Source organism: Miniopterus natalensis, chromosome 1 (genome assembly GCF_054644295.1).
Source record: "Miniopterus natalensis isolate mMinNat1 chromosome 1, mMinNat1.hap1, whole genome shotgun sequence".
Lineage (NCBI taxonomy): Eukaryota > Metazoa > Chordata > Mammalia > Chiroptera > Miniopteridae > Miniopterus > Miniopterus natalensis.
The window spans coordinates 153831112-153844071 of NC_142081.1; the positions used below are offsets into that span (position 1 = coordinate 153831112).

The 12960-nt window shown below is 35.9% G+C and overlaps 1 protein-coding gene across 7 annotated transcripts in view; it reads right to left on the minus strand.

The window, feature by feature from the left end:
- PTPN13 (protein tyrosine phosphatase non-receptor type 13) overlaps positions 1-12960 on the minus strand; it is a 173214-nt gene that overhangs the window by 84726 nt on the left and 75528 nt on the right. The window lies entirely within an intron of this gene.

The window sequence follows — 12960 nt, forward strand, 5'->3', positions numbered from 1 at the left end:
GTGCAGGACCCCACTCAAATCTAAATTCTCCCTTCAAAATGTTTCTTACTTGCCCCCTCTCCTTCAGACTCACCACAGCTATCACAGATCACCATTCACCTCATGCCTGGACTACTTCGTGTGTCCCAGATTCCCTTTCTGCAGTCTTGCACATCCCATATTTATAATTCACATTACAGAGAGTAAAGTTTTCAGAAACAAAAATCTGAGCATATTGTTATATTTCTTAAACTTTTTCAAACTAGAGTCTTTAAGGTACAATTGAAAACTCCTTAGCTTGACAGTCAAAGCTTTTATAACCTGATCATCAACTACATTTAGAGCAGTGGCTATGGATACCGAAAAGTCAGATTTACATTAGAAACAGATGAAAAGTATAGACCTCTTTCTTCCCACTCCCCAAAACATGCATATACACAAACATTTAAGTACAACTTTAAAAACTCAATGCAGGTAAAACCCTTGTTCCAACGGTCTCTGCCATCCACTTCCCCAAATTCTGCACTCATATTCCAAATTTGCAAATTTATAACCAAAAGCATATAAACTTTTAGGCTCCTTCCTGTAAGATACTGTCCCTGCTAGTAATGCTGTTGCACCCCAACTTTTTTTTTAACTTGGGTACTTTTCCTTTTCTTGTAAGAGAAGCCTTAGCTTCAACATAAAAGCTTTCATGACCACCTACAGGCCAAGTTGGACAATGCTTCCCTTACTTTCATATTGTTTTACACATAACTAGTTGCAACTCTTCCACTGCCTAATAATTCTCTACTTGTCTCCTCTACCTAAATTATAAACTCTCTGACAAAAAGGACTGTGTCTTTTTTAGATGTCTCTCTAGTATCTACCAAGTGTCTGCTAGCAAGCACAAAAATAAACATTTTCTGAATGAACATGGATGAGTGGATGAATATAAATGTCACACAGAGGTCACTAATGACCTTTGAGAGGGCTAGTTCCATTGTACAGGCAAGTCAGAGGCCAAATCAGAAAGGGTTAAAGAAGGACCAGCAGGGAAGGAATGGAGAAAATGAGTACAGGCTATTCTTTCAATTACTATAGGGGTTTGAGAGAAGAAAAATTTTAAAAAGACTGAAATTTTAAAAAAGACTGAACCAGGGTCTTTTGGGAAGAGTGGGATGCCTGAGCATGACTTTAGGCAGCGGATAATAAGCCTGGTGATTGGAAAAGACTGACGTTGTAAAGGACAGTGGGGAAAACTGATGAAAAACTATGCTGAGGAGAAAAGGAGGAGATGGAAAAAACCTAATACACATGGGATGGTTAGTCTGGCAAGGGGAAAGAACCTTTTCTTCTTAGGAGAAAGAAATGATGGACAAGAAAAAGTGAAAATACAGAGGAAATTCCAAGATACCCTTATCAGGAAGTTGACTTATTCCTGGTAATAAAAAGTGACTCACTTCCTGGGAGCCTGTTTAGCTGGGAGCCTGAAAGGAAATTCTGCTGTAAAGTGTGGTAAGTCAGCAAAAGCCGCACGAAAGCTTCCATGTAGCCATGAGAGTTTGGATTAGGCTAGAAAGCAGGCAATGTACTGGAACCAATCAGAATGGTTTTGTGGCTTTTTCTTGGCACTAGAGAAAGTAGACCATGGGAACTATCTAGATTTGAGGCGTGCCATGGAATGTATGGAGGCAGATAACCAAGGTATGTGAGGGAGTCTGTTTCACTAGTTAGCAAACTTGAGAACAGGGATATCACAAAATGAATTATTCCTTGTGCTACAAGTTGTTCAATAGAGGATGTTAAGAGAAAAAGAGATGAATGAATGAATGAATGAATGAATGAATGAATGAATGAATGAATGAATGAGAGAGAGAGGGAGAGAGAGAGAGAGAGCGAGAGTGAGAGCGAGCGCAAGCTAGTTAAACGGCACCCTAAGGATGAGGCTTGTGGGACAGAACTGAAAGAATGGCTGGGAGAACTGGGAGATCAGGCTGAAACAAAGCTTTAAATAAGAGGAGAAGAAATGACTGGCCGTGGGCCTGGTGAAGAGGAAGCTGAGAATTGTTCTATGGCTACGTTTACCTGGAAAAGTAGGAATAATACAGCAGACTCCTCCTTTGTCCAGCTTTGTATATAGTGAACATGACTATCAGATAATACTAAAATAAATGCAAAGAGTTTTGGAATTGATAATCCAAGTATTTACCAGTGTTTGGTTGTTTTTTTCCCCCCAAAATGATTCCATTGTACCACATAGGGAAATCTTATGAAAAAATATATAATATTTTAAAAATCCTCTGGTTTAAGATTAATGTGATTTGAAAGGATTGCAGAAGACGACAAACAATTTTATCTAGTACTGTTTAACTTTAATAAGCATAGTTAAATTATTACTTAAGAAGAATGGTTATTTTTTTCAAGGGGTACCAAAGAATTTTTTGTTTACTTTTATAGAACTCCCATGCTAAAATTTTCCCAAGGTCACTTGACCAAATTACGGACCCAGCATTGCAACAGACAGGGCAGTAAAATGAACAAGGCCAAGGAGAGGGCCCAGATGTACAGAGGCAAGTTCTACCTTACAAAGAAAAACAGGAAGTCACAATAAGCCTATTGTAGGACTGAAGTACAGCACTTCTATCCCTTGGATGTTGTACCATGCAATCATAATTTCACACGCCATGCTAATTTGCTGTTTCATTACTATTTCTGCAAAGTGGCTGTAAAATAGTAAGTAAATTAATTTCCATTGTTCAGTGGCACTTTATAGCTGTTCTTATACTATTTTATGCGCCCGTATTCCCTCTCCTCTGCTAGCCGATGTTTTGTTTCCTTTTTTAGTTTACTCTGACAATACTAGTAAACTTTTTAAATTCTTGGGCTCCTTCTGTGAGACAAATTAAGGTAACTCTGATGATCCCCTTTTTAAAATATAGCAATAAATCATCTTCCCTTTATGAACTATTGGTTTGTAAATGTTCTCAGTACCACACCTGGGGGCAGAAAGGAACTGCCTTAATGATGCTTTACCGCTTTATAGAAATAGGGCGCTAGCATCCAGAAACACAAACTGGATGACTAGCTTGGCAGCAGTTAGGGGTAAGGAGATCCTTTTTCCCTAAATTGGGGTAGGGGTGGGTATCTACGTTAATTAAAGCAGTAGGGATGCTTTTTGTGAGCTTCTGTATTCTGAACTGTATCTATTGAAATGTTGTTATCCATGTTCCTTTCATGTAATGGCACAGCAGGTATAACCAGATTAAAGTTCCCAGGCCATAGTTACTATTCAAGTCATGCTTATAAGAAGGTTATAATCAGATTAAAGTTCTCAGCCAAAATTTACTACTTACGCTTACAAGAAAGGTTAGCCCTTGTAAGTACAGACTTTCCATTTCTGAATTAAATAGCAAATTTAATAATTTCAGAAATTATTATAAAATTACAAGTCTTTTATGAGTATCTTGCATTATTGGTGTATACAAAGTGGCAACATTTACCATGCTTACAGATCATTTGGGCAAGAAAAATTACTGGCTTTTTGAGATGACCTACATAAAGGCAACCTGTAGATATTAAGTAGAAAGAGAGCAGTTTTCCCCCTGTTCTGGTCTGCAAAATCCCTCATTTTCCATGAGCTGTCCTAACATTATTAACAACTTTTCTTTTTGGAAGACCCAGATACCACAATGTTTTCTATTTATATTTAAATGTATAATATTAGCACTTTAGATTTGGTCCAGATCCCAGGAATGTGGTATTAACTGTGTGATTAAAAAAACCAAATTTCTTATTATGAAAACTTCTGAACAGACAAGAAAACAGAATAAAGTCCTCGTGTAGCAATCTCCTAGCATGAACAAAACCTAGTGATTGTTATTTTAATTAGAAAGTGTCAGACTATTTTTTAAACAAAGAGGTGCTCCTAAGTATTTATATATTACAAGGTTTTTTGAATGCCAAAATTCTTAAATCATGTGCAATGGACCTATTAAGAATATTCAAATACATGTTTTATAAATTTAAGCTTTCACTATTACAATAATTTATTTGCCCTTTGTGGGATAAAATTAGACTTTTAATATCTAATTTTTGGTTTGCAAATTTCTAATCTCAGCTAGTAAATATTTTGATGAAACGTACATTGTACACATAAGTGTACCAGGGTCCATTTTCCTTGTATCACTAGAAAATTTCCTTCTCTGACTTCAAAAGAGTACTTAGTTTACAGATGTGGAAAATGAAGTGGTAGGAAGGAATCCTAGTGTAGAAATAATAATAAGTACAACTGGGTGCATAAAATCAGCCTGGGCACATATCTCCAAACCAGAAGAACCAAATTGGGTGTGTGCGTATGTATGTATATAAACACATAAAACATTTGGGAATATATGCTCTCCAAAATACATTTTGTGGAACAGTGGTGAGAGGAATAGGGACTACAGAAGAATGGATTAAAGAATTAATATTTGGGTAGAAATCTAGTTATAGAGATTTCATAATCATACATACTTTGACATTTAAAGATATCTTTAAATTTCTATTAATATCTCCTAATTAAGAGTATACTATTTTTTTGTCAAATACAAGACAAACATTTTGTTACCCTTTAACTGCAATCTGATTCTTTAAACAAAAGTCACTTAAGTAGTAACAATAAAAAGCAGCTTTTCAATAGGCTAGAATGTTTGTTCTGGGTTCTTCACAACTAAGAGTCACAATTTCCATCACCAGTGAACATACTTGAAACATATAAAGCCATGGCATGTGATTATGAACACTATGCTTTTAACGGTTGGGAGGTTATAAGGATTTGCATGATATTCTGAGCTACTTCAGATGAAATACTCACATCTACAGTCTTCACACTAAGAGGAATCTAAGCTGGCACAAACTGCAATCTAAAAACACCATTTACAGGGGACACATGTTCAAGCTCAGACAGGCAACGTAAAACTCAGCCAACTGCAACATCAAGAATTAAATAACCACTTTTTGCTTGGCACTTATTTACCTTTAATACATGACTCAAATTATAGATACAAGATTCAAAGAGAAATGACCCAAATGACTGGTTTTGTAGCTCAGAACTATAAAATTTTAAAACCCTGCATTTTTAAGGTTATGGGCCCTAACAAATAAAAATATTTCAATTTTCAAATAAAGCGGAGAAACAAAAATAATAGCGTTATGTATTCACGTATGAAGTGTTTTTCTCTATGCTTTCTTTTCAAGGAATTAATCTCGGGAGATTAGACATTGTGCCTTTTAGATGTTCACTGGAGTCCACTGCATTCTATATTATAGCATGCTGCAAAATATAGGAATAGAATATATTCTAATTCCTTGAGAGCTAGGCATGATCAATAAAAATTTTAACCAGGAACATAAATTATGCAAGCATGAATATATGTAAATGAGGAAGATTATATGGGAAATGCTCAGAACCATACTTTATAGATGTAAAATTTGTGCAGAATAGGAATGAATAGCCTCCAATTTCCTCTCCTCTGTGGGGGTCTTGTGTAATGCTTGTATCTGCCTTGGCTGTACCACTCTTCCAACACCCTCCAGGATCCTGCACCACCTGTTCTAAAGCTTTCAAACAGTAGAGTGCTCTAAAGGAAAATGATTACATTTGTTGGTCAGGCTATGACTGACAAGCGTGTGACTTTCACCTAGAGTCGGACAAAACAGAGAAGGAAGCGGATTTCTCCTCACTATAATTCATCAGAGAACACTTGTATCCAATATCAGAAACAGCACGCCTGAATAGACTAAATATGTAATATTAATAGCCACAATGCAATACTCAGTTTAGATTAACAAACAATTATGACTGTCTATTATAGGTAGATGCTAAGGATACAGTTATGAATTAGACTAGGCCAAAAAATTGATGTCCTACAAGAGGAGAAACAAGCTCTTCCAAACAAATAATTTCAGTGAAAAACACAAGCCATCGTCCTAAACTAGGAAGCTGAGAGAAAGCTTCCTGAACCAGGCAATGACTGAAAGCTTTGATAGTCTCCAGGCAGAAAGCTGCATGGATAAAGGCATAGAAATATAAAGTTGCCTGTCTGAAGGGAGGGAGAGAGGGAGAAAAGAGGTGGGGATAGGGAGACAGATGACAGAACATGTACCTGGTGTTGGAGTGAGGTGCGAGATGGGAAGTGCTAAAGGATGAGATTCGAGAGACAGTCATGAAGAGCCTCATATGCCATGATCTAAAAGGGGCTAAAATTCTATCCTGCTCAGATCACGGCAAGTGATTAAATGGCTGAAGGAAGAGAAGAACGAATGGCAGGGAAGGGGAGGACAAGGCAGCTATGAGGTCAGTTTAGAAAGCGATTTCCCTAGTCCAGGGACAAGAAGGTATTGACTGGGATGGAATAAAAAACATTTTGGAGGTTACAACTGTTGGGTCTTAAAAATCACAAGGATATCCAGTGCTAGTGAGATCCATTTTAAACCTTTCTTAAATAAAGCATATCAACCCATGCTTCCCAGAAGGTGTCACTGTTGAAGCCAAAATGGGTCTATGTTAAGTATGTATGAGTTAGATTTAAATTAGGTCCCTAATTTATGATAAAGTAGTCTATTCCTGTGGATTCCAAAATCAGTATTAGTTTCACTTTTAACTTTCCTTGGTGTTTAAAAATACACTTTCTTCCCCCCCCCCCCTTGGATAAATCAAAAGTAGTAAATGTCTGTTCTCATTTGTATTTTAACTAAAAAATAACTTATTGTACAACTCTCCTCAAACCAATCTTTCCTCAGTTGAACACTAATTAGCATCTTATACTGGACTAGCTTTATATTAGAATGGGCTGAAACTGCACTATTCTAATACAGTAGCCACTAGCCACATGTAGCTATGTAAACTTAAGTAAAATACTCGGTTCCTCAGTTGCATTAGCCAAAATGCAAGCACTCAATAGTCACATGTGACTTGTAACTACTGAATTGGGCTCTGTAGATAGAGAACATTTCCTCCACTGAAGAAGTCCTACTGGACAATGCTGGTCTAAAATATAAATCTCTTCATAACTCAGCCTGGAAACACAATAGGCACTTGCTTCCTTCTGGCTAAGAGGAATTCATCTGTGACAGTGTGCTCTTTGGAGACACAAAATATATTTGTATCTTAGTAGTATAATAATTAAGTCATTAATACCTAAAGAAATGTGTTATTTAACCAACAGCACATAAAATCCCTGCTTATTCATATTTAGTTCTGTGGAACTGAGCAAAATAAAAACTGAGTATTAATAATATTTAATTTAGTTCTTGGAGTATCTAAATAACAACTCAATCATATCTGAACTTCCAAATTCAATCTTCTTATGGAAATGAAACATTAAGGCACCTCAAAAATGAGAAGAGGCTCACATACTTGAGTGTTTACATATTCTAGCTGCAGAGCTCAAGACTTCAATCTGTATTCACGGGGCAGTCACAGAACAGCAAACTAGGCTGGACGAGAGGGCACAGTGTTGAAAGAAAGGAAACAATATTGAATTTGATGTAAAGTAGATTGACTTAAGACTCCTTAAATAAGTAATATTTCACAACAGTCACTTTTGTAGGATTTAATTATATCTGTTCTTCATACTTTTGCTTCTAGTATTATACAGAATACAGAGGAGTTTTGACTGTTGGAAGCAAAATGCTATTCATGGTCCCCACCCAGGGTGTGGAGTGCTGTTCATCTACACTCACAGCACTGGTTCCAAGTCACTGTCTCATAATCAGGAATGTGCTGCCAGCCCCGAGAGTAAAGAATGGGGAATGTGCGGTAATTATATCATAAGAGAGATGACAACAAATACTCCTGTTAGAAAATAGACAACTGTCTCAGATCTTGAGATGAAGTAGAGAAAGGTAGAAAGGAAAATACAGAGAACAAGGAAGGAAAAATAAAAGAGTAGAAGAGGAGAGTACTATGGTGAGGTGAGAAAAGTGGAATGAAAAGAATAAAGCAATAAAAGAGGGTGACATCAAATTTTAAAAATTAGTTTCACAAGAGAAATTGGTTATGTTTCTTCCTGCCCCTTTCCTACTGCTTTATGTATACAGAGAAGTATCTGGAAGTTTAGGTGTTAACTTAATAATCATGGTAATAATCTTATATTTATAATTTGTAAACTTAAACTATAGTTTCTTTCCTGGGATCCTTTTTGTTCCTAACTTTGTTATTTTGTTCACAAAGAACAGAGCACTCAGCGCGGCTGGTGCTGCTCAGTGGCTGAGCGTCCACCACGAGCCAGGAAGTAACCGGCTTGATCCCCGGTGGGGGCATGAAGGAGGCAGCCGCTCGTGTTTCTCTCTCATCGATATTTCCATCTCTCTCTTCCTCTCCTTTCCTCTCTCTCTAAAATTCAGTAAAAAACATATTTCAAAGAAAGAAGGAAGAAAGGAAGGAAGAAAGGGAGGGAGGGAGGGAGGGAGGGAGGGAGGGAGGGAGGGAAAGAAGAGAGAGAAAGAGAAAGAGAAAGAGAAAGAGAAAGAGAAAGAGAAAGAGAAAGAGAAAGAGAAAGAGAAAGAGAAAGAGAGAGAGAGAGAGAGAGAGAGAGAGAAAGAAAAGAAAGAAAGAGAGAAAGAGAGAAAAAGAGAGAAAAGAGAGAAAGAGAGAAAGAGAAAGAGAGAAAGAGAAAGAGAGAAAGAGAGAAAGAGAGGAAGAGAGGAAGAGAGGGAGGGAGGGAGGGAGGGAGGGAGGGAGGGAGGGAGGGAGGGAGGGAGGAAGGAAGGAAGGAAGGAAGGAAGGTAGGTCAGAGCACTCAGTGGCAGCCACTGCTTTCTGAGAGCTTCCTCCCTTTCTGGTCAGTTACAGGATGCCCACCTTACAGAACCTACCTTAGCAAAGCCCCAACAAAACACCATCCCCCACAACAGAGCATGTGCCACAATGGAGCTTCATCTTAACCCCCTCCCAGTGCGATTTACTGTAGAAAGAACCAAAAGTGCCTCATTTTCAACCTTTCTTGTATAATACTATCATGTTTTCCTATATTAAGAGAGATATAATTTTATTAGGTCAGAAAGAGACTGAAGAGGTTTGTGAGGCAGTTAGTTGAATGTCCAACTTCTCTAGCAGTAAAAAAGTTTTCCTGACAATGTATCTGGTTTCTGCTTGAAATCAGAATAGCAGTGGAAAAAAATCTTATTCTGGGGCTCAAGAGACCTGCATTCTAAATACAGCTCTGTTATGAATTATGCATCTCCTTTGGCAAACTAGTTTACTCTGGGCCTCTGAAAATGAGATGTTTGGTTTAAATGGTATCCAGATTCCTTCCAGTACCTAACTCCATGATTTCAAGGTTTGTTCTCCCTGTGATGTTGGCTCGTTGATGTCAGCTGAGGAGAAGCTGTGGAGGTGATTTAGGTAAAGTCTCCTTTCAAGAGGATGGGCTAAGGAAAGGGCTATACGTCTGAGGTTGAAGGACAGCTGTCTTTCCTATAGTTCAATGAGTTTCCTTGAAGTCCCAAAAGGACAAACTGAAATTCAGTAATTTCTTTTCTTCCGATTGTTATATTAAGCCAGTGAACACTGGTATTATGCTAAGTGAAATGTCAGAGAAAGACAAATACCATATTATTTCACTTGTATGTGGAACGTAAAAAACCAAAATAAATGAACAAACAAAACAGGAACAAACTCATACATACATAGAACAAACTGATGGTTGCCAGACGGGAGGTTGGGGGGCTGGGTGTAAAAGGTGAAGGGATTAAGAAGTATAAATCGGCAGTTACAAAATAGTCATGGAGATGTAAAGTGCACCTTTGTCAATAATATTTTAATCACCATATATAGTTTCAGGTGGGTGCAAGACTTATTGGGAAGGGAAATCACTCTGTAAGTTATATAAATGTCTAACCACTATGCTGTACACCTGAAACTAATATAATATTGAACGCCAACTGTAATTTAAAACTTGAAATTTAAAAATATTAGGAAGTGACATGTAGTGGGAAATCCTTAGACTGGACCTCTGAAATTGATGATGGAAATCTACAATCTCCTGTAATGATGAAAACTCTATCATGAGCTTGTTATGTGATCTTGGGTACATTATTAAATCTTCACAAGCCCAAGAACATGTACTCTAAGACCTCTTCTACTTCTAAAATTACTCATGCCTGGTAGCAAATGCCAAATTTAAAAATCACAAAAATTCTACAGAGCATTAGCAAGATTTTAAAATGCTTTAAAACAAGAATATATAGTTTTAAATCTTCATTCTGGAATGCAAAACTCTTTTTAATTAAAGTGTAGCTGACAAACAATATTACATTACTTTCAGGTGTACAAAATAGTGATCTGACATTTATATACCTTCCAAAGTGATCACCACGAGAAGTCTAGTAACCATCTACCACCACACAAGCTTACTACGGCATTACTGACAGCATTCCCTATGTTGTACACTACACATCCCTGTGACTGACTTAAGCTATAACTGTAAGTCTTGTACTTCTTAATCTCCTTCATCTTTTTGCCAATCCTCCCACCACCCAACCCTGTGGCAACTATGAGTTTGTTCCCTGTATTTATGAATCAACAAGAATTTTTAAAAGAAATGTACATAAGAAAATGTGCACATTAACAACATCTACTGTTCTGCTTGATTTGTCCCACATAAAAGGGATTTGTGGAGCCTGCTTTTCATGAGAATTAAATTAGATACACGGGATTTATATTATTTTCTGTTCTTTATGTTTTGTATACTAGCTAAAATCTTCTATTAGCAATCTGTACTTTTGTTTGCACAGCTAATAAATTATCTCACCTTTAGAAAAAGACACCACAGTACAAAACCAACAAGTTACTCAACTAAATAACTAGAGAATTATTGCTTTTGAATTCCAAACATCAAACATTCCTTTCAAATAATGCTTTCAGTCTAAAGCAAATATAATTTATTATTACTTGCAAGTTAGTATATAATAATGGAGTTTACTTAAAGTGGTGTAAGCGTTTCCATAAAAAAGCAACATTTTTAAGGTGTTTTATTTAACTTGGTTATAAAATATTCTCTGGGGAAAAATACGTAGGTTCTTTGTGGGAGCAAATGCTTTTGAAAACTCTTCAATAGCAAAGAAAGATTTCAGGATGAAAACTGTCCTGTGTCAAACAATTCAAAGCACATTTAATTTTTAAAAGGATTTTTTCCTTTTCTTGTACCTCTTGTAATGAATCTAAAATTTCTAAAACTGAAAATTGTGTTTTATAACAATACCATTTTTAACAAATAAGGGTCTACAAAGATTATACATCATCTTTGCAAATATATACACGTTTGGAAATAATTTGGTCTCTTTGAGTTTCCTTAACACACATGCCATACACACATTGCCTGAGAAGATAAATGGCTCATATGCAAACCAAGATATAATTTGGCTTAATATTCATTTTACAGGCAATCAAAACAAAATCACCTATTCAAACAATATATATTAAATAGAATACTGTAGCATAATTTAACAGATTAAATATATTTTCATTAATGTTTGATATCTTTACTGTTTAACTCTCGAACAAAAGGTCAAGTGTAAAAAGCACTTTCTCCAATGTCACTAATCCACACTACTAATTTATCAAACATTATGTCAGTCTTTTGAGAACATTATAAATTACTTTATTTGTAATATTCTCATGTTATTATTCAACTTCTTAAATGTCAGACACAGTCATCTATATTGGCATCTATCTTCACTATTTACATTCTGAGACTATCATGGCTTATCGATTTGAATAATCTGGGTTTTGGTTTTTCATTCCACAAACAAGCAAGATTTCTTTACATTAATGTATCCTTGAAGGCATGCTCATAAGAAGGTCAGGCTAAACTACTATTCAAATGCTAGCTGTTGTGCAACACTAAATAGTCATGGAATACAACTTCTGAAAGGGGAGAGTATTTTAAGCTGCAGGAAGTGCCTATGCTTTGCTGTCAAAACTCTAAAAATTTACTTATCGAAGTTAAACAGTGAAATCATGCATAAAACAAATTTCTAAGTTTTTATTTTCTGTATGTAAAAGTTTTCAGATCAAGGTTACATATGACCATCTCATAAAGATAGCTAATGTTTTTTGAAAATGCATGTATATACACCCTTAATATCAGTTAAGCGTTCAATAATTTCCTCCGGAATTTCAAATTATTTACTATTTGCAATTCCTGAATTAAAAAAAAAATTGTGAAACTTCTTTTACTAAAAGTACAACATAGAAAATATGTTCAGTTCCAGAACTCTGCTTAAAACTTAAGGAACAAATAAACCTTTAAAGACAGAGTACTTTAAGGGCAGTCTATGATTCCAAAATATTCTACTAGAATAATGACCTTAAAAATGAATATGACCCTTGATGATGTGACTAATCTCATTAAACTAGAAAGCTCCTTTAGGTTCCCCTTCATCAGCTATGTCCCAGGATTTGTCTAGAAGGCAAAGTGTAGTTATAAAAGTTTAATTCTCAAAAATGCAGGGGATTAGATAAACAACTCTATCTTATTTTGTTTTCTCTTTCATTTATTTATATTAAAAATAGCTTCTGTCTCGGTGAAGGCCTGGGGTGGGGCAGGAGCAGGGTGGGTGGGGTAATGGGAGACAGTTGTAATACTCTCAACAATAAAGATAAATTTTTAAAAAATAGCCTCTATCCATGCCTAGAACACAATTTTATCCCATTCAATATACTGAGCTTTGTATGTGAATTGGGTATTGTGGAAACAAAGGTTTTTCCAGCAAATAATAAGAATTTATCATTTATAATGTTATTTTATGCCTTCACACTAATAATGTAAAAATCTGATTAATCACTTTACATTCATTACCCAATTAATCCATTTTTGTTAACATTTTACAAATGGGGTAACTTAAGAATGATTAAGTCCAACTGCTGAAGGATCACATAGCTATTGAATGGAGTAAATAATTCACACCTAGGCTGTCTGACTCTAAATCCATAAAGTTAAATACTATGATTTTTAA